Genomic DNA, 23,062 nt, shown 5'->3' with positions numbered 1-23,062 from the left:
CCATCAATGATAGATGGCATTAAGAAAATGTGGCACATATCCACCATGGAATACTATGCAGCCATAAAAAAGGATGAGTTCATGTCTTTTGCTGGGATGTGGATGAATCTGGAAACCATCACTCTCAGCAAACTGACACAAGAATAGAAAACCAAACACCATATGTTCTCACTCATAAGTGGGTGTTGAACATTGTGAACACATAGACACAGGGAGGGGAGCATCACACACTGGGGTCTGTTGGGTGATAGTGGGCAAGTGGAGGGATAGCAGGGGGTGGGGAAGTTGGGGAGGAATACCTAATGTAGATGATGGGGGTACGGAGGCAGCAAAGCACTATGGCATGTGTATACCTATGTAACAATCCTGAAAGTTCTGCACATTACCCCAGAACTTAAATTCAAATTTTAAAAAATACAAAAAAAAAGAAAGTTCACAAAATTAATTACATAGAAAATTCACAAAATTAAAAAATATAGGAGAGGGAAAGAATATAACCTTCAAAAACTATTGAGCAGTTCCAAAATGTGTAACTGGAATGTCAGAAAGACAAGAGAAAAGAAACCAGATTTAATATTTGACTCATAATGGCTAAAAGCTTTCCAAAATTAATGATGGATACAGAGAGCTATATCTAAAACATGCAGGATAAACAGCGAAATGAACAAACAATTTGAAACATCAAAACTTGGTGAATGTATTAGTTTCCTAGGGCTGTCATAACAAAATATCACAGAGTATGGGGCTTAAAAAACATAAATTTGTTCTCTCAGAGTCTTGAAATTGAACTCTGAAATACAGGCAAGAGTAGTTCCTCGTGAGCACCACGATGGAAGGATCTGTTCCAGGCCTCCCTCTTAGGCTTATGAGAGCTCGCTTCTCTCTGTGCCTTCACATTATCCTTTCTTCATCGATGTCTTTGTCTAAATTCCCCCTTCTTATTAGAGTACCAATTATATTGGATTATGACCCACCCTAATTACCTCATTTGAACTTGATTAGCTCTGTAAAATGTTTTTCTCTTCAGAAAGTCACATCCTGAAGTACTGGGGTTTATAGGCTAACATATAAATTTGGAAGGGGGGACCAACTTAACCTTTAACTACATACCATATTCAAATTGCAGAAAACCAAAGCAAAGAGAAAAATCCTGTAACAAGTCAGGGATCAGAGGATACTTTACTATAAAAAAAAAACAAATAAATTACAGGACATTTCTTGTCAAAAATTAGAAATACACATAGAAAATATTTAATGTTTCAAATAAAGCCCCTAGAATTCTATAACCTACAAAATCATTCTTCAAAAATGCAGGAGAAATAATTACTCAGACACTCAAAATAAGAAACTTTATCACTAACAGAGCTGCCACACAATGAATGTTAACAAACTTTATTTAGCTGAGGACAAATAAGAGTGGTCATAAATGAATCTACATGCAGGATTGCAGCTGATCAAAGACAGAATAAAATTTTAAAAGTAATTTTCTTGTCCTTTATTTATATAATGATATTTGTTTATTAAAAACAATGATGGAAATGATGCATGGATTGATTCCAGTATATGAATACATGAAGAGAATGATAGCAATTTCACAAGGGACAGAAAGTAGGAATTTGGGGATATTCTAAGATACCTATACTGTATGTGAAGTGGTACAGTGTTGTTTGGACAAGGAATCAGTTACTTTAAAAAATGGGTATTGTAAACACTAGGGAAATCATTATCATTTTTAAGTATAATTGGTAAGCTAAGAGGAGATAAGATGAAATGATATGAAATGCTCGATTAAAATCACAGAAATCAAAACCTGAGAGAAAAAACAAGAAACAAGGAACAAAGGGCAAACAATAGCAAACAGTTACACACATGGTAATTATTTATCTCACTACATCAACTATCACTTTGAATGTGTATAGTCCAAATATATCAGCTAAAAGACAGATCATAATTGTGGATTAAAAGAAGAGACCCAAATGTATGCTGTCTAAAATTAATCAGATTTAAATATAAACATTCAGATAAATTAAAATAAAGGAATGGTGAAATATATACCATGATACACTAACTTCAAAAATGCTGAAATAGCCATATTAATTTCAGAAATAATCATATTAATTTCAGAATATTTAATTCAAATATTAAACATAATCCCAAAAATTGCAATTGCTTTAGCACCTACCTAATGTATTGATGAACAGTGCAATTATCCAACAAGACATAACAATTGTAAAAATACATGCATCTAACAACAAAGCATGAATATATATATGAGGAAAAAACCACTAGAATTCAGTAAAGGGATGTAACCACTATTATAGTTGATCAACACCAATACCTCTTTGAGAGAAATTAACAGAGCAAACAGAAAATAATACTCAGTAATGATATTCTATATAAGCAATTTTTTGGGGAAAAATTCTTTAAATAAGTAATAGTCAAGAATCTTAAACTAAATTTTTTTCTCAGTAATATTAAAATAAATACATCATAATGTTACATTATCTATTTATTACAAATAATTACCATAACTAATAAATTGAGGGGGAAAAGTGGATATAAAATTAATATCAATCTACCATTTTATGTAATAATTTAGAATGGTATACACTTTGGGATGCATGTTTTTCTTTGCAACAAATAAAATTCAAATAATTATTTAAAAATAAGGCAGAATAATTATATATATGATTTTTTCTAAATAACATACAATTTTATTGAAATTTAATATGTCCAGACATTGAAATTTTATATATCTTAAGTATGTATTGACATAGAAATGCTTTCAATTTAATATATACATTTTATTGAATGATTTTAAAGGTTTAACATTAAAATTATCTATTTCATTTGTTAAATAGACCATTTTTGCATTCAATAACTGAATCATGAATGGTTTAGTAATTAAAATACTTTTCCTGAAACTGCTACTACTACAATTATTGTTAATCGTACTAGTTTTTACTGGTAAATAATGAATGAGTGCTGAAAGTGAAGGCTGAGAAGACATTAAATTCAGGTGCTTGTCTTTTGTGTCAAAGAATTTATCTTTCTTTGATATGACTTCAAAAGTCTTTCATCCTGATACTTCACGGAGACTTAAAACAATGTCATAGTGTGAGTGGAAATGTAAGTGACAGGTCTAATAAATCAGCAATATCCTTCTTTTTTTTTTCCATTAGTTTTATAAGCTGTATCCACAGTGTGATTTATTTTTAGTTATGCAATTTTAAAAAGACACTCTGTATATTTTTCAAAAATGATAACCCTAAAATTAATGAAAATTGCCATTAAAAGAGTCCTAGTTTTGCTTTTATAAAAATCATTATTTCAAATTTCACAGTGAAGAGGTACTAAATTACTCATAGAACATTAAATTATATAAAAATAGAAGACGTAGACATCTTTAAATTTTTAATCCTTTGATTAAGCAGCAAGCATATCACTCTTCCAGGCCAAACACTGCTTAAACAACAAAGAAAAATAATGACGTGCGAAATATTTACAAAATATGCAAAGCACACAATAAAGACATCTCACTATATCCATGCATCATATTACTAAGTAAGCTAAGGTTTTCTACTGTGTGCTCTAATGTATGTAAATTAAAGTACAGCACATCCCTCAGATAACAGCACCTTGGCCCATGTCTGGGATAGAACAGGTTTTTTAATGAATCACAATAGACTGAACAGCTGGACAGTTGCTGGTGCTGACCAACTTGACTGACATATCCCACATACTGTGGACTGAATGTCTACTGACAAGAGACAAGACAATAAACTCTGTAAAGGTATAGTATGCACAGACGCAAGACAATCTAACTGCTTAAAAAATGCTTTAGATATTTTAAGATATATAACTGTCCCCTGTGGCTTTTAAAGAAAAAATAAGTATAAATTCTTGAATATTAAGAATTTTAAATCCGCTAAACTTTATCTGATTATAATCCAGGACCAAGAACTAGTTAAGATAATCCAATGAGAAAGAAAAGGACCCTGCTGGAAAAGTTTCAGATAATGCTGGTGCATAGGGTATTTATGGAAATAAATGGTTAAGATCAAAAATTAAACTAATCAACGAATTTAAATCTATAGCACTTTAAGGCTGTGGAGCCAATGACAGAAAATACTTTGGGAACACATGATCTTTCAAAACATAAATTAGGGTCTTGGTTGTTGACTATGTTGGGAGGTATTCTACATGTGATAAGAATGTGAATGTGCAAACCTTTAGCCTATGTCTACTCGTACTGCAATCTAAGTGATCTGTCCTTTGCACAAATAATGATTCCAATATGAAATCATTGTATCAAAAATATTAATTACACAGTGTTGAAATATCACTTGTAAAATATTCTTTGTAAGTGCTTAATGATTATGGGTTAAGACTTGATGTCTTTTTTTCTATGAAAAAGGGTCTCGGCATTTTTAGTAAACAGCACAATTGTGACAATATACTGATACATCTTTAGATAACAGAACAAATTCTTAAATTTATTTTATAAAATATGCTGATGATTTAACCCCAAACCCATCCCATGGATACAGGTTGGCTGCAAGGAATACACAAATGTGTCCAAATAGTACAATAGAGATTTATCAAGAAAACACCTTTCATATTAAATGCACACCACATTATTAAGTATGAGGGCAATGTTAAGTTCAAAAACCAAACACAAAAAGGGGTACTGTAAATAAGTGCTTCCATAACCACTATGGCTACATAACTAACAAAATATAATTATTCTCTGAAGTCCCCAAATGTGGGCAACTACTAGTTAAAAGCAGATAGCATTTAGAAACCAAAAAAAAATTTTTTCAGAATTAACTCCATTCTCAAGGAACTTAAAGAGATTATATTTTAACAAATTAAGTCCTCGTTTGTACATAAAATTGTTCTTCCAATCCTCTCATTACTAACAGATGATGAGTCAAGACCTTTAAACAAGGACTCTGCGCTAGGACCCTACACTGTATGTTAAAGGGTTAGTAGGTTCAGTACATTCCTTGTGGTTTCATATAATTGCTTTGCAATTGATTAAATTGCTTTCTTTTAAAGGAATACACTAAAATTCCTTTAGGAAACAAAGCAACATTTTTTGAAAGAAGGGATATGCAGCTATAATTTCTTAAATAGGCATAAAATGAACATATGCCAAAAATGCCGGCTACTCTTACACTCCTAACATAGGAAAATGTTTTTTAAACAAATAAAGAAAAAAGCCAAACATCCTTAACTTAAGAAACTTAAGGAGTTTTCACAATTCCTAAGTCAACATTCCTGTACTAAGAGCCTTAAGTAAGAACAGGCAGGAATCTAAAGAACCTCAATAAAATAAACACAGTAAAAACGAAAAAAAACTTGGTATCTAGAATACTTAAATCTGTTTTTTCCTTTTATGAGAGCAACATTGCTGAACACACACTCTAGAAAGGAGGCTCACTGGAGGCTTTTGTTGTGTAACGTTTCAGTCTCGTGAACTGAAAAGTTTCTTAGACATCCACTTATGCTAGTCCACTGCCACAGAGCTAGTTCGCAGCCTTCGTATCTAAAAGGGATTATTCTTTCCCCTTGTTCATCAGTCAGATGAGCATTGGTATAATGATGGGGTGAAAAGTTACGGCAGCTCTGTCCAATTTAATTTTTAGTGCAGTGAGGACTGTGAATGTCTGAATTCCGATAAGGGAAGGTGGCTGTGACCACCAACCGTGGATAACACTGGTCTTGGGTTTAGACGGGGTGCCATAGATTTAGCAGGGCGAATAAGAGGTGGTGGAGGCCGATTTAAAGGTGGCCGGGGCTGGATGAACCGAGCCTGTTGCTGGAGTGGAGGAGGCTGCCGGTGAAGAGCAGGGGCAGCAGGCAGTGTTGGACGAAGAAGCGGTGGAGGCTGGTTCAGAATGGCAATGGGGGCTCTTGGTGTTGGCGTGGATGATGGGGCAGGAGGTGATGGACCCAGTGTCCGAGGAGCCTGTGCCTCCTCTTCTTCATCAGTGCTCTTCCCTGATGACACATTCGAAGCACTTTTTGTCTCCTCCCCTAAAGTAGAAGCATCACCATCAGAAGCCTGGGTGCCTTGTTCTGCTTCCCACTCCTGCAATACCTCCTCTAAGTTAAACCGACGCCTGTAGTTTACAAAGAGCTTCTTCACTTGGCCAACAGTCTTGTTGCCAATTACATCTGCAGTTGCTTGAAAATCTTTACCATATTTGCGGACACCTTGCACTGCTAGAAGCTGCTCCTCTGTGGTCCAACGGGCATTAATTTTCTGATTTGACTCAGGAGGTTGGAATTCTTCAATTCCACCTTCCATTTTCTGTTTAAGTGCACTGTTTCCTTGCTTAGCATTCTGAACCTGACATTTTAGAGATCAGCTCCATGTCCAGTTGCCTCAGAATGGTGTTGGCTGCATTGGGACTACAGGAAACCGCTACCACATCTTCCTGGGTTAAACACATGGCCTTAGGGGGACGGCACTAGAACGCTGAGAATGATGGCGATGTTGTAAACTCTGATACTCTCTTCTTCCGAGTCCAATCTTGCTAGTTAGAACAGGTTGTTCAGTATTACCCTCTTGTTTGGGATCATAATCACTATCGTTCCCATCCGTTGGATGTGGTTCTTCTACATCATCATCACGGTCACCCTGAGTATGTCTATTAGCTAGTTTACGAGCCTGGCGATCCATCAGACTTGTCCGAGAGTGAGCTTTTTTCTAGGAATAGTAATATTTTGCAAGGCTTGCAACTGTCTTATCTGGAAGCATTTGCTGAATCCTGTGAAAGCTGTTTCCATGAAAGCTAAAGGCTTGTTCAAATAGGACTTTATCTTCCACTGTCCACTCATCAGGAAAGGGAGTGAAATTAGGGAGACCGGCAAGGGACTTCTCAACGTCACGTTTCTGCCAGAACAACATGCCAAGTGCCTGCTCCACATCGTAGCCATGCTTCTCCTTTGCAATTGCAGTGTATTCATCCAGTTTGGCATCTGGGATACTGTGATATGGAAACCATACAAACATCCCTCCACTGTCTTTATCTGTGTACTTTGTAGCACCTGGATCAAATTCAGGGATCCGAGCTGGGTATTCGGCTCCAACTCTCATCCCAACATCCTCACCGTGCTCGTCTTCGCTGCTGCAGCTGCTCTCGGGCTCTGAGTTGCAGCCCGCCATGGGTGGACCAGGCGCCGGTGCCGCCGCCGCCCGCAGGGCTCTTGGCGCTGCAGTTGGCCGATCGGTTCTTCCCCAGTAACTCGGGCCCTTTCTCCATCATGCCGGGCACGGTAGAACAGGGGAGGGGGAAAGGTGAGGGGAAGAGGTAGGCGTCAGGGTGAAGGGGGAGATGGCTTAGAGCGCGGGCGGGAGTGAAAGGAGGAGGAGGAGACGCGGAGGCCGCAGAGGAAAAGGAGGCTGTTAATATGGAGCCGCCACCGGCAATATCCTTCTTACTACACTCACCCTCATTTTTTACTGTGAAATTTCACTTCTTAGTAAAATTTGTATTCTTCATAGATGAATGGGAGTAATAGGTTTTCTCTGAGTTTTATCTGCTTTATAGATGAGCTATGCCAAGAATTCTACTACTGAAAAATGTCACTCATCCTTTTTTTGCAGGAGCATAGAGTTTTCAACATTTTGGGATAGTCGGATCAAGTCTCTAATATCTCTAATGATTTAATAAATTGCCTTTCAAATAACATACTCGCAATATTCTGGACCACTGTATGGATGACAGTCTTCTCTACAAATAGTGAGTTTATGTACTTGTTTCCTTTCTTGAAAATTGCACAACTCACAGTAGAAGATAAACAAACCGGAATTAAATACTCACACTAGGGGCAGTGAGGTTGCAGTATTTACACCTCTAAATAAATGGTTTTAGAGTAGTGTTTTACAAACTGTTTCTTGCAAAATCTATTGGGTGGGCCTCATCCAACATTATAAAGTGAACTAAAACAGAATAGAAAATGATGGTATAAAATAGAATACAATTCAAATCAAAATGTATAATTTAAATTATAAATTATCATTGTTTAGATGATAATACCCATGGGCACATCGTGGTCTAGTAAACACTTGTATGAATAGCCTGAGGTGTTACAGATAGAGCTTTCGCTCATACGTTATATGAAAATAAATTTGTCTGAATTTGAATATATTAGGTATCCTGTAGGAATAGTTCTTTTTTCTTGCTGCATGAGAAGCTTATCTGTTATTTAAAATAATAATATTGAATCACACTGCATAAACTTCAATAAATATATTTGTAGGGATATGTAAAGTTACACATACAACATAAGAATAAGTATCATTTTGATTAAGGTATTAATATCTTTTGCTATATATCTTTTTAATAGTTAATTACACTATTCAGAAAGGCGGCTGATTCCTTCATCAAAATCCTATATCTTTCCGTCAAAATAAGCCAGATTCCAAATTCTTGCTGAGGTGAAGTTTGTCAAGTGTGCTGTTACACCCATTGGAATGAAACTGAGAGAACTGAATGCAGTTCTTTAATTGAAATAAATCATTCAGGCAAATGTAAATTTGAGGAAGAGCTGAGTTTTATTCAAATGGTGAAAATAGTTTAGAATCATTAAAAAAAGTCAAGGCTAAAGGTATGTGATTCAAATACATGACTAATTTAAAATGTTAGGAAAATTATACTTTTAAAATATATATAATGTTTAGTTTGCTAAGCTGCAAAATGGGAAGCAGTTTAGGAAGCTTCTGGCTATTATATATATCCAAATATAATATTAGTATTATATTAGTATGAATATATATAGAATACAAAATGTATCTGTAAAATACATAAAATATAACTATAATATAAATTTAATATTAGATTAATATTAAGACTGGTACTTACATTAGCATCAACCTTTCTATTAAATTAACATTAATATTACTGCAGAAATTTGCAATGTTTCTCATTCATTTTGAATTAAATTCGACTGAGGAAACAAAAAGTCAAACTAACAGTGGCAGTCTTTCCTTCACAGAGTCAGGGATACATTTTTGCAGAATTTGATTTGTCCTGTCAACAGCTCTGTTCTGTTTTCTTTTCAGATGGAGTCTTTCTCTTTTGCCTAGGTTGGAGCATAGTGGCCTGATCTCGGCTCACTGCAACCTCCGCCTCCCAGGTTCCAGCAATTCTCCTGCCTCAGCCTTCTGAGTAGCTGGGATCACAGGTGCCTGCCACCACGCTCAGCTAATACTTTGTATTTTTAGTAGAGATGGGGTTTTGCCATGTTGGCCAGACTGGACTCGGACTCCTGACCTCAAGTGATCCACCCGCCTTGGGCTCCCAAAGTGCTGGGATTACAGGTGTGAGTCACTGCACCCAGCCCTCTAATCAGTTTTAATAAAACTTACTAGTTCAAACAAGTGTATATTATTAACATTTCCATTTATTATGTAAACATTTTAGAAACTATCCTCAGATAAAATTATTAAATTCACATATATATATATAAAAACATATATACTTGATAAATTATACTTCTTTTAAGTTCTTCCATCCTGCAGAATAAATTAGCAGGGGGGAGGGCAGCATTAGTTTTCAGACATGACACATTTACCGTTGTGCAGCCTTAGTCAAGTTCCTTGACTTATCTAAGTCAGATAATTCTTATGTATAAATGGTGGTCCCATATTACTTATCCTTTGTCTATTGTAACATGAAATAATGCAAAAGAAATATTTAGAAATATTTGTGCAGTGTAATGTGAGAGACTAATTACAAACTATTACTTTGCTGCCATGGATTTTTTGTGTGATTGTAGTTACTTGTCGTTTTATTAACATTGTGTGTTTCTGTTTAGATCAAGCATGCTTTGGGTATTCACAGTTTATTTGATTTCCCTTTGGAAAAATGACTGTGTCCAGTATTACTTTTATTGTTAATTTATTACCTTATCTACCACATAATGATAATCTGAGGAATTCCACCTTCCATTTGCATAATGATGTGGATGTGGGGACAGTTACCGTCAGCCATGTGTTTACAATATAATCACCTTCCCTCAGTATTGTTACCTGACTTATAGGAGGAACCCTGGCTAAATTTTAGCTCATGAGTAATCTTCCCAGGAATTGTGAATTGAGACCAAGAAACAATATATGTTTGGGTAGCTTGACCAGTAATACATAAGTTTAGAAGTTTAAATACAGGAAGTATATACACATGTGAGGTGAGGAGTATGTATAAGTATATATTTTGTACACTTACAAACAAGTATACTTTGTATACTTACAACAAAGTAAAAACCATTGTCACCTAAAGAAACAGAAGACTCTTTTCCAAATAGAGGAAATGAAATGGAGCTGATGAGCCAGAAGTTACAAACTAGAGTTTTAAAATGGCCACTTAAGCTGAGATCCTGTTATGTTTCTGAGTATAGCCCCATTCTTTTCCTTCTATTTAATGAATCATTCCTGTATCCTTAAAATGCACTCCAACTCTAGCTTGATCCAATTTGATTGTTTTTGCAAAGCAAATAGAATGTACAGATAGCAAAGTCCTCTTTACACAGCAATCTAGGAGCTGACACACTTTTTACGTAAATGTGGAAGTGTATACATTTCAAACTTTGCAGGCCACATCTTTTCTATGACAGACACTCAACTCTGACGTTATCACACACATTGTAGCCATAGATGATATTTAGATAAATGAGTATGGCTGTGTTACAATAAAACACTTTATGAATACTGATATTACTTTTACATAATTTCTATGTATCACAAAATATTCTTATTTTGATTTCTCTAAATATCAAAAATGCAAATGTAAAACAAATACAAAATCATCAGACATATGAACCATACAAAAATAGGTGGCATTTCTGGAAAATACAGCCTTTCAAGATTGAGCCAGGAAGAAATATCCCTTAACAGACCAATAATGAGTAATGAAATATAAACAGGAATCAAAAATCTCCCAATGAAAGAAGCCCAGGAAGGCCGGGCACAGTGGCTCACGCCTGTAATCCCAGCACTTTGGGAGGCCGAGGCAGGTGGATCACGAGGTCAAGAGATCGAGACCATCCTGGTCAACATGGTGAAACCCCATCTCTACTGAAAATACAAAAAATTAGCTGGGCATGGTGGCACAAGCCTGTAATCCCAGATACTTGGGAGGCTGAGGCAGGAGAATTGCCTGAACCCAGGAGGCGGAGATTGCGGTGAGCTGAGATCGCGCCATTGCACTCCAGCCTGGGTAACAAGAATGAAACTCCACCTCAAAAAAAAAAAAAAAAAAAGAAAGAAAGAAGCCCAGGACAAGATGGATTCATAGCCACATTTACCCCAAAGATACAAAGAGCTTATACCACTTTCTGTTTAATTAAAAGTAAACAAAACAAACAAACAAACAAAAAACAAAATGAGGAGGGATGACTCTCTAACTCATTCTAAAAACAGGGAAGTCACCCTGGTATGACAATCAGTGAAGCACCAAGCAAAAAAGAAAACTTTAGGCTATTACTGATGAACATAGATTAAAAGGCTACCAAACCAAATCCAGCAGCACATCAAAGAGTTAATAAGTACATCATGATCAAGTAGGTTTTATTCCAGGGACATACGGATGGTTCAACATATACAAATTAATAAATGTCATTCACCACATAAAAAGAATTATGAAGAAAAACCATAAGATTATCTCATAGATGATTCAAAGCATTTGATAAAGTTAAATGTCCATTCATGATAAAAAAAAAACCCGCAACCATCTATGCATCAAAAGAACATACTTCAAAAAAATAAGAGCCATACACCACAAACCCATAGCTAACTTCTTTCTTAATGGAGAAAGTTGAAAGCATTTCCCCTAAGAAGTGGAACAAGACAGAGATGCCCACGGTCACCATTCCTATTAAAAACATCCTACTGGAGTAATCAGGCAAGAGAAAGAAATAAAAGGCATTCAGATAGAAAAAGAGGAAGTCAATTATCTCTGTTCACTGATGATGTGATTTTGTACCTAGAAAACCCTAAAGACTCATCCAAAAGGCTCCTATGCTTAATAAGTGATCTTAGTGATACAAGATCAACTACAAATAACAGTAGCATTTCTATATAACAATAATGTTGAAGCTGAGAATCGAATCAAGAACTCAATTCCATTTACAATAGCCACACAAAAAAACTAAGGAGGTAAAAGATCTCCACAAGGAGAACTACAAAGTGCTGCTGAAAGACATCAGAGATGGCACAAACAAATGGCGAAATCTCTCACGCTCATGGATTGGAAGAATTAATATTATTTAAATTACCATACCGTCCAAATAAATCTAAGGTTCAATGCAATTCCTATGAAGTTACCAACATCATTTTTTACAGAATTATAAAAAGCAATCTTAAAAGTCAAATGACACCTAGAAAAAGAGCATGAATAGCCAAAGGAATCCCATGCACAAAGAATAAGCTGGAGGCATCACATTACCTGATCTTAATTATACTACAGGGCTATAGTAACCAAAACAGCATGACACAAGCAGAAAAATAGACATATAAATGAATGGAACAAAATGGAGAGAACAGAGAACCAGGAAATGAAGACACATACATCTATACACTGGTCTTCGACAAATCAACAAAAATATGCAATAGAGACAATACTTCCTGTTCAACAAATGGTGCTGGGAAAATTGGATAGACATATGCAGAAGAATAAAACTGGGTCCCTGTCTGTTACCATATAAAAATATTAACTCCAGATGCATTAAAAATTCACACATATGACCTCAAACTACAAAAAATTCCTAGAAGTAACCTAGGAAAACCTCTTCAGGACATTGGCCGAGGCAAAGAATTAATGACTAAGACCATAAAAGCAAACGCAATAGAGCAACAATAAACAAGTGGGACTTCGTTAAACTGAAAAGTTTCTGCACAGCAAAAGACATAATCAGCTGAGTAACTCAACAACCTACCACATGAGAGAAGATATCTGCAAAATACACATTTATTATAACAGATGACTAATATTTAGAACCTACAAGGAACTCAAACAACTCAACAAGAAAATGGCAGCCCTTTTAAGAGTGGGCAAAGGATATGATCAGGTACTTCTCAAAAGAAAATATACCAGTAGCAAACAAACATGAGAAAATGTTTAACATCACTACTAATCAGAGGAATGCAAATTAAAATCACAATGAATATCATCTCACACCAAAGTCAAGTTGGAAAATAACAGATGTTGCCTAGGATGGGGAGAAAAAGGAATATAAATTAGTACTACTTCAATGGAAAACAGTATGGAGATTTCTCAGAGTTAACAATAGAATGACCATCTGACCCACTAAACCCACTATTGGGCACCTACCCAGTGGAAAATATATTATTACATAAAAAAGACACCTGCACTTGTACGTTTATCATAATAGCAAACCCGTGAAATCAACCTACGTGTACATCAAGAGCTGACGGATAAAGGAAATAGGGTATGTACACACCATGGAATTCTATTTAGCCATAAAATACAATGAGAGCACATCTTTGGCAGAAAAATGGATGAAGCTAGAAGCCATTATCCTAAGTAAAAGAACTCAGAAACAGAAAATCAAATACATGTTCTCACTTAAAAGTAGGAGGTAAACAATGGATACATATGAACAGTTTCAAAGGGCAATAAAAGACACTGGGAACTCCAAAAGGGTGGAGAGTGAGTTGCGGCTGAGGGTTGAAAAATTACCTGTTGGGCATAATATTCATATTTGGGTGATGGATCCACTAGAAGCCCAAACCCCACCACTATGCGGCATATCGGTGTCACAAACCTGCACATGTACCCCCTGAATCCATAAAATAAAAATATAAAGAAAAAAGGAAGAAATGGCTATACATACAAAAAAAAGTACATACAATCATTTATAAAGGATTTGAAAATACTGTTATCCTTTCAGTTAAAATAACCACTAAGCATTTAAAAAATGGGTGGAAGTCCAGAAGTAGATGTGATAAGCAGGGGAACCACACTGAAATTCATACCAAATAAAGGTGAAATGCTTCCCACTCCCTTTCTTCTGCAAAATGTTATCTTTAATTTCTTCTTCAGCTCACACACCAGACAAATAACAGACACCATTTCTTCCCTACTACAAATAAATGTTTCTAGTTATGGTAAGATTAATATATTTTGATTTAAGCCACTCTTAACTAAACTTTAGCTTATAAATAAGACTATATATCTTCTTTCCTTCTAACGTTTAGAAGTCTATGATTTGTATCTTAAGAAAATTATTGAAAGTAACAACCACATTACATATATTTTAAAAAATTGGTCACATTAAAAGCATTTGGAAACAGAAGAAGCTCCTAAAGCCAGCAAAGCTATATACTAGTCAAAATACTAAATACACACAAAAATAGAAACCAGCAATTTAATTTAGAATTCTTCCACTATCACGCTAATAAAAAGTCATCATAAATGGTTATATAAATGCTACTATGGAACTACATAAGAAAGAAAATTTAAATAACACATATCAATATATTTATTGTTATTCCTAATTAGAGAAATTTTTAAAGTGTAGTTCTACGGTGTTGTAAAAAACATTCTCAACTATATTTAATGAAATAAATAGGGTATCAAATATAGTCCATCAGGCAATAATGGCATCAATGCAAACCCGTTAAGAATCACAGCAGTGTTTGAAGTCACCGTCTTTTAAATTCAGTTTAGTCCAGCAGGACACTTAGGAGGTCTAGAAAGAGATTAGGGTGATTATGTATGCCAAGTATGTAAACGTCAGCAGTAATTTAGAACAAGAATGGATTGTGAGAATGTTTCCACTTTAATATTTTACTCTGAAGGCAAATCATTGGTATGATATTTTTGCAACAGGGAGCTAATGGAAAATACACTGAGGTGAAAAATACTTGATGAGGCTCTTTTGGTGTGCATCCTTTTTTTGAGGGGGGACCTAAAATGTTTTAATTGAGTACAACACACATAAACGTGCACCAATGAGGAACACGCAGGGGGAGGGATGCCCCCACCCGAACCAGATACATAAGCAGCACCAGACACACAGACATGAGTTCCCACCTGGCTCACTCTCTCTGGCTAAGATTTGCCCATGCTGGTGGCTGCAATCCTCTGCCTCAGACCGTGGTGTCCATTGGGTGAACACACCACGTCGCACCGGGGTGGCCTCAGACTCCCTATCAATTACAGTCCTGCTGGCAGATTCTCATACCACCTGATGGACACAGGTGCGTGCACCTGCTGGATGGCATGCAGGGGGGACATGGGCGGGGCTTCTGCTTTGGGAGACTTGGTCAAACCATCTTCAGACTGGCAGACCTGGGTCTGGCAGAACACACAGCTCATTTGGAGAGCGTGCCCTGCCCACACCTCCACAGACCTGCAGTCTGGCTGCACCCACGTGGCCTCACCTCAGTCCAGCCTTTTGCCTCCCATAACTTTGCCGCCTCATGCTGTGCTTCCAAAGCTGAACACAGGGGAGAGAAGGGTCCCAGATGTGGAGGCTGAGCCTGGCTGGGGAAGGCAGACGGCCCCATGGTGTGAGGGGCCATGTCCCTGCATACAAGTCCCTGGACATCCACAACACCTCACAGACCCAAACCCCGCTCCCCTCTGGCCATGAGCCAGTGAGCAGCCCTATCCCAGCCTACCGCATCCTCACATTTCAGGGATGTTCACGTTAGCATCTCCATAATAAGACCTTTGAGACAGATGGCGGTTAACCCCAGCCTCCCACCAGCCACCCAGCCTGGGACTTCAAAGGGCGTGAGAATCGGGCAGCCTGTTTCCTGCCAGGACACAGCTGGAGGGCATCAGAAGTGGTGACCCTGCCACAGGAGTCCCACTGTGGTTCTCGCTGGATGTGCCTGTCCAGGCACTGTGGGAAGGAGATGAGGTACAGATGAGCTGGAAAAAACCAACGTTCTCACTCGTTATGGTCATGGGGGAGACAAATTAGCCTCAGGATCATCTGTGATTAGATGGAATCAGATAATCCTACAGCTAATCCTATCTGCTTGGATCTCCTAGTGCTCCTGGAGACGTTGCGTGTTGAGCGGCAGGAAGACATGTGGGGCCGGCGTGCCTGCTCACCAGGGTCGTGGTGGACAGCGCCTTCCCACTGGCAGAGGCACGGTCCCACGAGACATTTCTCACAAGGACGTTTCTGGACTAGCGCCCCATGAGGACAATGAAGACATATGCCTTCCTGGGTTTGTTCCATGTCTGGCACCCAAGGTCTGCAACACCCACACATACCCACACACACACGCGTGCGCACACACAAATATGCACACACATATGCATGCATGCACTCAGTGTGCACCCAAGGGCTGCAGGGAACCCAGCTCTGTAGCCCAAGGTGGCCTGTCCAGCTGCAGCCACCCACAGGGAGGTGGGGGTCACCATTGGACCAACAGTCCCGAGCTCTTGGGCCACAGTGAGTCTGCCTCTGGGACCCAACATGGTGGGCTTCAGTACAGCTCCCAAGGACAGCCGCGCCACAGCCCGTCTCAGCCCTTGGCTCAAGGGCCATCAGTTTCCTTTGAACCGGGGTTGGGGGTGTGGGAGGTGCCTGCGTTGAAGACTCTGGGGGGGGTCTGGCTCAGTGGAACAGGGCCCAGCTGGGGAGCAATGCTTCGATGGGCACCGGGGAAGCCACATGTGCCTCAGGCTCTCGCTGGGCTCAGCAGGGCCGGGGAGGAAGCAGGATTCACCATCACCCACAAGCATGGCAGAGGCCAAGCCTTGAGAGCAGCCTTCAGATCTCACGGTCATTAGAATCAGGCTCAGCGGCAGCTCACGACATAACCCCAACAGCAGTGCCAAGGCATCAGTGACCCAGCCACCTCTCCGGACAGCAGGTCTGGGCTCAACCTCTGCTGCACTCACTGTCCCTGGAACACCAGCTCTTCTTTGACTCCCAAGCACAGGATGGCTGCTGGAGCTCCAAACACCACATCCCCATGTGGGTGGACTCAAGGCATCTCCACGTATAATTTGGCAACAGTGACCGGAAGAAGAGCGCAGTCGTGTTTCCATGGCTGATGGGACTTAGTCTCTCGGGCCTGACATAGGAGTAGATGGTGTCCGCAGGAGGCAGAGAGTCAAACCCATCACAGACTGCGTGGTCACGTCCAGGGCAGGGCAGCAACGGCTTCCTTGACCTCAGAGAGAATCACATGGCGGTGGATACTCCTGGATACTCCTGGGTGCGCGCTGGTAGAGCAGCTTCCGCCTGTGCTCACAGGCTTCTGCAGGGTCTCCGGCGTCCACTGCCGGAGATGTTCTCCTCCAGCCAGCTCATGGTGGCGGGCTCTTTCCAGAGAAAGTGTGACCTCCCAAGATACAGGCTCACCAGCTGGCTCAGGGCAGGGGGCTGGCTTATCTCAGCATTGGGTCCAAAGAAGCGATGAGTGGACACGGTGGCATCGGGCCACATGCTGCAGTACTCGAGCAGGGGCAGGAGGACTCCAGGAAACATGGTGAGCGCCTGCTGTATCAAGAGCGAGGCCTTCTCCCTGGCAGAGCTCTGCTCGTGCCCAGGGAGGTCTGTCTGTTGGCTCAGCAGGAAATATGCCAGTGGAACAGAGAAGGTAAAATTTGGGAGCTGCTACAGGTTCCGATGAGCCTCTCACTCCTGAAGAGGCGGATAAGGTACTCGTAGTTCCGGGCCGCAAGGCCAGGTGGTCAATGAGCAGCAGCATGCAGAGGGGGTCCTCATCCGGCTCGAGACTCAGGATGAGCTTGCAGTACTCCAGTGCGGTGCGTGGGCAGCCTCGCTTCTCCAGGAAGCTCATCTGCTTGTAGAGGGCCGGGTAGAAGCTCCTGTTCTCGGGTCTGCGGTAATCCAGCCGGCAAGCCCCGCTGGTGAGGCTCTACAAGGGGTGGAACGCACACTCCATACTGTACAGCGCTCTCTCTATGAGGTCTCGAGCCATCTCCTGATCCTCTTGAAAGCGGCAGGCATCGCTGAGCTGCAGGAGTGAGTCCATGTGATATGGGCTTATCTGGAGCAGAACCACGATGTTGTTGGGCTCCATGGACTCCACGGCCACCAGGAACTTGTGCTGCGCCTGCTGGTACTCCTCACTGTGCTCAAACGCAAACAAGGGCAGGCGTCTTTTCGATTCCAGCAGCCGCATGGACAGACCTGGTTTGCTGTACCGGGGCCAGGTGCTCTTAGGGGTCGTCAGCCATGTCACTTGGGGTATACGCGCTGTCTCTGCCGTGGCCTTTGTTCCCCCAGGACTGGCCGAGCACCAAAATACCTTTTCAGTTCTGTGTCTGGATTCAAATGTCTGTGCTCCACTTAGAGAACGCGCTTCCTGGAGCTCAGGGGAGTTGGGCCAGGACGGTTCAAACCACCGCTGTCCTCAGTTCTCTCTAGGGTGCGATCAATATCTTCTAGTCCGTTTTCCAGTGCTTCTCCCGTGCTGCTTTTCTTAGTTTTCTGTTTCTTTTTCTTCTTCCGGAGTTTGCCACTTGCATTAGACCGCTCCGGGGGCACTGTCCTGGCCAGCCTCCATCCGCCTTGGTGTCTGTGTTTTCACAGGCAGCCCTTCCTTTGTTCCCCGGTGCCGCAGTGTCTGTGAGCGAAGAGCCAGACCTCTCCCCATTCACCACAGGGTCACCCTCAAGATCTTCAATGTTTATCAGCTGGAACCGGTTGTTGACTCGGACGCCCTCCTTCCCTGCCTCCCCGAGGTGCCGGCCACCCAGCTCCCACTTGGGCCCTTCTTCCGCGTCATCGTCATCAGGGAGGTCAAACTGCAGGGCGCTGGCCCGAGGGGCTCGTGGCCGCGCTGTTCCCCTCTCAGCCTCCTGAGGGCCAGGCGCGACACAGGACCCAATGACCACGACCTCTGGAGAGAGGGAGAAGGAAGCTGTGTGTATCCTTAACAATGACATTCAGTAATGTGGATTCCACTTAGGTGTTCTGTAACTCTCCATAACTATATATGAGTTTTATTTTACACCTTAGGCAGGATATTTATTGGATGCTGCTCTACACTTGACCACTATTTTCTGTGTCTGGAATTTCCAAGATAAGTGCCACACACAAAGGCTGAAATGCAAGATCACTGATGGGAGGTATCATCATCATTATATTCCCAAAACCTGTCAGTATGCTTCACAAACACAGAGTATCTTGTTAATATCTGTGGACTCAATAGAGCTGGACCTGACACTATTCACATGAGTTATGAATGTATTTGAAAAGCCAGTTGAAAGTGTTATTGTAATGAAAGGCTCAGAACTGCTCTTTTGTGAAACTTTTCCATATACAAAAATGAGTAATTCAGATAGCTATGTGTTTTTTATTTGTACTTTTTTGTTTCTTTTCCTTTTTTCCTGATGTATTTTGAGTTTTTAAAAGTGACTTCATTAACTTAGCATTATTATCTTCAATTAGATTGAATGTTTTCTAATGAATCTATGCTATCTCCATTTTTGCTTAATATTATTTCTAGTGGTTGCTCTTGGAATCACAACATAGAACTTTAACTTATTACTGTCCATCTGTGGTTCTGATGACTCTGTCGAATGCCCTGAATGATTAATGAGGATTTTGAGATCTGACTAGTCGGACTCATATATATTCTCTTCCTTTGGAACACTGGAAACAGTTCAGCTCACAGCTCCCTGGCCTTGTTTGCTCCACCACAGGAAATGTCATGGTATATGTGTATGTTTCTGTATTCAGCAATGACAAAATGGTGCCTGCTGAAAATTTCTGGATTCTGTTTCTGCTTCCCAAACTCTGCCCTCTACTTCCAGCCGAATCGGCTTCCCTGAAAGGCAACACGTATTCCCTTGTCCAAACCAGACTGTCATAGAGTGCCTGGGATTTCTATGTGTTGTATGTTGATGTATTTTGTTCTACAACACAAATTTTTAAAAGTAAAAGCCAAATAGTTATTGGTGTCTTAATATTTACGTATTTTTTCCTTTCCTCAGAGATAATCACAGTATTGTGATGCGTAGTCTCCAATGTCAAAAAATCTAAAACTATTTTATTTATTTTTCTTGCTGCCTCTTCCTCCACCTCCTCCTTTTTGAAACAGAGAAATTTGTTCCGACCATGACTGGTGATATGTTTTATTTGAGGGATATCAGTCTTGGAAAATTTTTTATAAAATGTTTCTTTATAGGTCACATGTTGTCAATTTTAGTAAACATTGTGGGTGACTCTAAAAATAATCCAGTTTTTATTTTATAATACCAAAGGATTTTTTGGACCTAGAAACCAAAACAAGTTTTTATACATTGTTGTAAATTATCCGTTTTTGAAAATCTTGTGAATTTTCTTTTATTACTGAGAGTGGAGTTGAACATTTTCCACCAAGACTATAGATTTGCATGTACTTTGCAATTTTGATTAATGCTTTTGAAGTTGTATATACAAATTTATAATTAGAATTTCATGCTAGTCAATTGAACATTTCATCATTATAAAATATTCTTCATCTAGAAATGCCTCATCCCTATTCATGGATAATTTAACTTCTGTTATATTATTAAAAGTTCTTTTTTGTTTTCATATATGTATGGCAATTTTTTATACTCTTCAGATATTTTCTTATATTTGTGATAAATTTTATGTCACTAATAAATTTAAATTTATGTATTTATAATATTCAGCTGACTTTGGCTTGAGTAATTTTTCATTACATTTTTATAAGTTTTAATTGTAAGTTTCTCTTCACGTGGACTTTCTTATGGGTGACACCTTCAATACACTGGCCTATACCACATTTCTACCTTCTTGGAGTCAGTGAGCTTCTTTTGTCAGCTTATTGTCTTAGGTAACTACAACTTAGAACCAGTCCTTTTCCTAAAATGTTAGTTTAGTTTTAAATTTCAATTCCAAATCAAGTTTAGATATGCCTTTAAAGTAATCACAGTAATAAATTCCATTGATTTCTTATTACTTTACTTTTATTTCTTTTTCCCCCAACATCTGTTGTCCAGGCATGGCAATCACAATTTTTCTGTGTTCTTTCCTTTTCATAGACTAGACTTATTTTATAGTTGTTTGTTTCATAACTGTATATCCCATCAAGGATTTCAGACTATTGTGAGGATCTCAGCAACAGCTCTGTCTTCACGGAGCCAAAGTCTAGACACTTGTGTCTCTATGTGTTAAACTCAATTGCCGCTCTTCGATTTTCTTGTATCTTATTGTACCTATACATTTCAACCTCTTTATTGTGAGCTTAGCTATGAATTTTTTTTTTTTTTTTTGAGACGGAGTTTCGCTCTTGTTACCCAGGCTGGAGCGCAATGGTGCGATCTCGGCTCACTGCAACCTCCGCCTCCTGGGTTCAGGAAATTCTCCTGCCTCAGCCTCCCGAGTAGCTGGGATTACAGGCACGCACCACCATGCCCAGCTAATTTTTTGTATCCTTAGTAGAGATGGGGTTTCACCATGTTGACCAGGATGGTCTCGATCTCTCGACCTTGTGATCCACCCATCTCGGCCTCCCAAAGCGCTGGGATTACAGGCTTAAGCCACCGCGCCCGGCCCCAGCTATGAATTTAAAAGTAATGTTTGCTACTATATTCAAAAGGTTTCTATAATAAAAGTTACCATTCAAAATATGAAAATAGTTTATATTTTAATAAATGTATTTAGAACACATTAAACACTAGTAAACTGCTTTTATCTGCTACAGTTAGGAAGATCATATATAATTACATATGCATTTTATAGAATTACCTTACCTTCTTTTCTATGACTGTTAATAGCTTTTGTATTTTTCATGTAAGGTTATAGCTAAAAATGTTTAAGTTCCTTTGTTTTTAGGTGGAATTCAGATAATGTATTTTAATATGAGAATACTCAGATTTAAAATAAGATTTTAATACTTTCTTATTATCTGTCCTTGGGCAATTAATTCTTTAAATCTTGGTTCCTCATATATAAAATATGAAGTAAATCTTCTGTTTCTCAGGATTGTTATAAAAAAGAATGAAAATTTGCATTTAAAGTAACTAGTAGAGTACTGAAATAATGTATTATTGGATAGACATTCCACCTCTTCCCAATAACAAGTGCTTTGAAGCTAACCCCTTGAACTTCACAAATGTCACCTGGAGTTGAGTTATGAGAGTATTAATGAAAACATCTGACTGGAATGTAATTATGTTTTCCATTGCATATGCATGATTAAATATCAATTTATTCCTCTACCCATCTCATCTCAAGTCCATTAATTCTCAGGTCTTACATTATACATAGAGATGCATGGTAAATATCAATGTAGAATCTTTAGGACAATGAAACTAACATTGTAAATCAATTTTGGGTTTCTATATTAAAATGATATCTAAAAGAGCAAAACCTTTCCATTCATCTTAAAGGCTATTAAATGTACAGTCTAACAACATACCAGAATCTCTGGGACACATCTAAAGCAGTGTCTAGAGGGAAATGTATAGCATTAAATGCCCACGTGATAAGCCAGGAAAGATCTAAAATCAACACCCTAATATCACAATTAAAAGAACTGGAGGAGCAAGATCAAACAAATTCAAAAGCTAGCAGAAGACGAGAAATCACTAAGATCAGAGCAGAACTGAAGGTGACAGAGACACAAAAAACCCTTCAAAATATCAATAAATTCAGGAGCTGGTTTTGAAAAGATCAACATAATAGAAAGACCGCTAGGCAGACTAATAAAAAGGAAAGGAGAGAAGATTCAAATAGATGCAATAAAAAATGATAAATGGGATATTACCACCAACCCCAGAGAAATACAAACTACCATCAGAGATTACTACAAACACCTCTATGCACATAAACCAGTAAATCTGGAAGATATAGATAAATTCCTGAATTTACACTTACACCCTCCCAAGACTAAGCCAGGAAGAAGTTGAATTCCTGAATAGACCAATAATGTCTGAAGTTGAGGCAGTAGTTAATAGCCTACCAACCAAAAAAAGCCCAGGACCAGATGGGTTCACAGCCGAAATCTACCAGAGGTACAAAGAGGAGCTGGTACCAATCCTTCTGAAACTATTTCAAACAATACAAAAAGAGGGAATCCTCC

The 23,062-nt window shown here is 39.0% G+C and overlaps 4 pseudogenes across 2 annotated transcripts in view; all 4 read right to left on the bottom strand.

Moving 5' to 3' along the window:
* LOC100412151 (DNA-directed RNA polymerase III subunit RPC5 pseudogene) overlaps positions 1–23,062 on the bottom strand; it is a 158,349-nt pseudogene that overhangs the window by 125,279 nt on the left and 10,008 nt on the right. The window lies entirely within an intron of this gene.
* Positions 1–23,062, bottom strand: part of LOC100413922 (band 4.1-like protein 3 pseudogene) — a 48,352-nt pseudogene that overhangs the window by 15,282 nt on the left and 10,008 nt on the right. The gene's annotated exons all lie outside the window — the stretch shown is intronic.
* LOC108590156 (REST corepressor 3 pseudogene) lies at positions 3,402–7,344 on the bottom strand (annotated as a pseudogene).
* Positions 14,488–21,771, bottom strand: LOC100387263 (ribosome quality control complex subunit TCF25 pseudogene; annotated as a pseudogene).

Source organism: Callithrix jacchus, chromosome 18 (genome assembly GCF_049354715.1).
Source record: "Callithrix jacchus isolate 240 chromosome 18, calJac240_pri, whole genome shotgun sequence".
In the NCBI taxonomy this organism is placed as follows: domain Eukaryota; kingdom Metazoa; phylum Chordata; class Mammalia; order Primates; family Cebidae; genus Callithrix; species Callithrix jacchus.
Note: the sequence above shows the minus strand (reverse complement) of the source record. Positions and strands in the feature narration are given on the sequence as shown.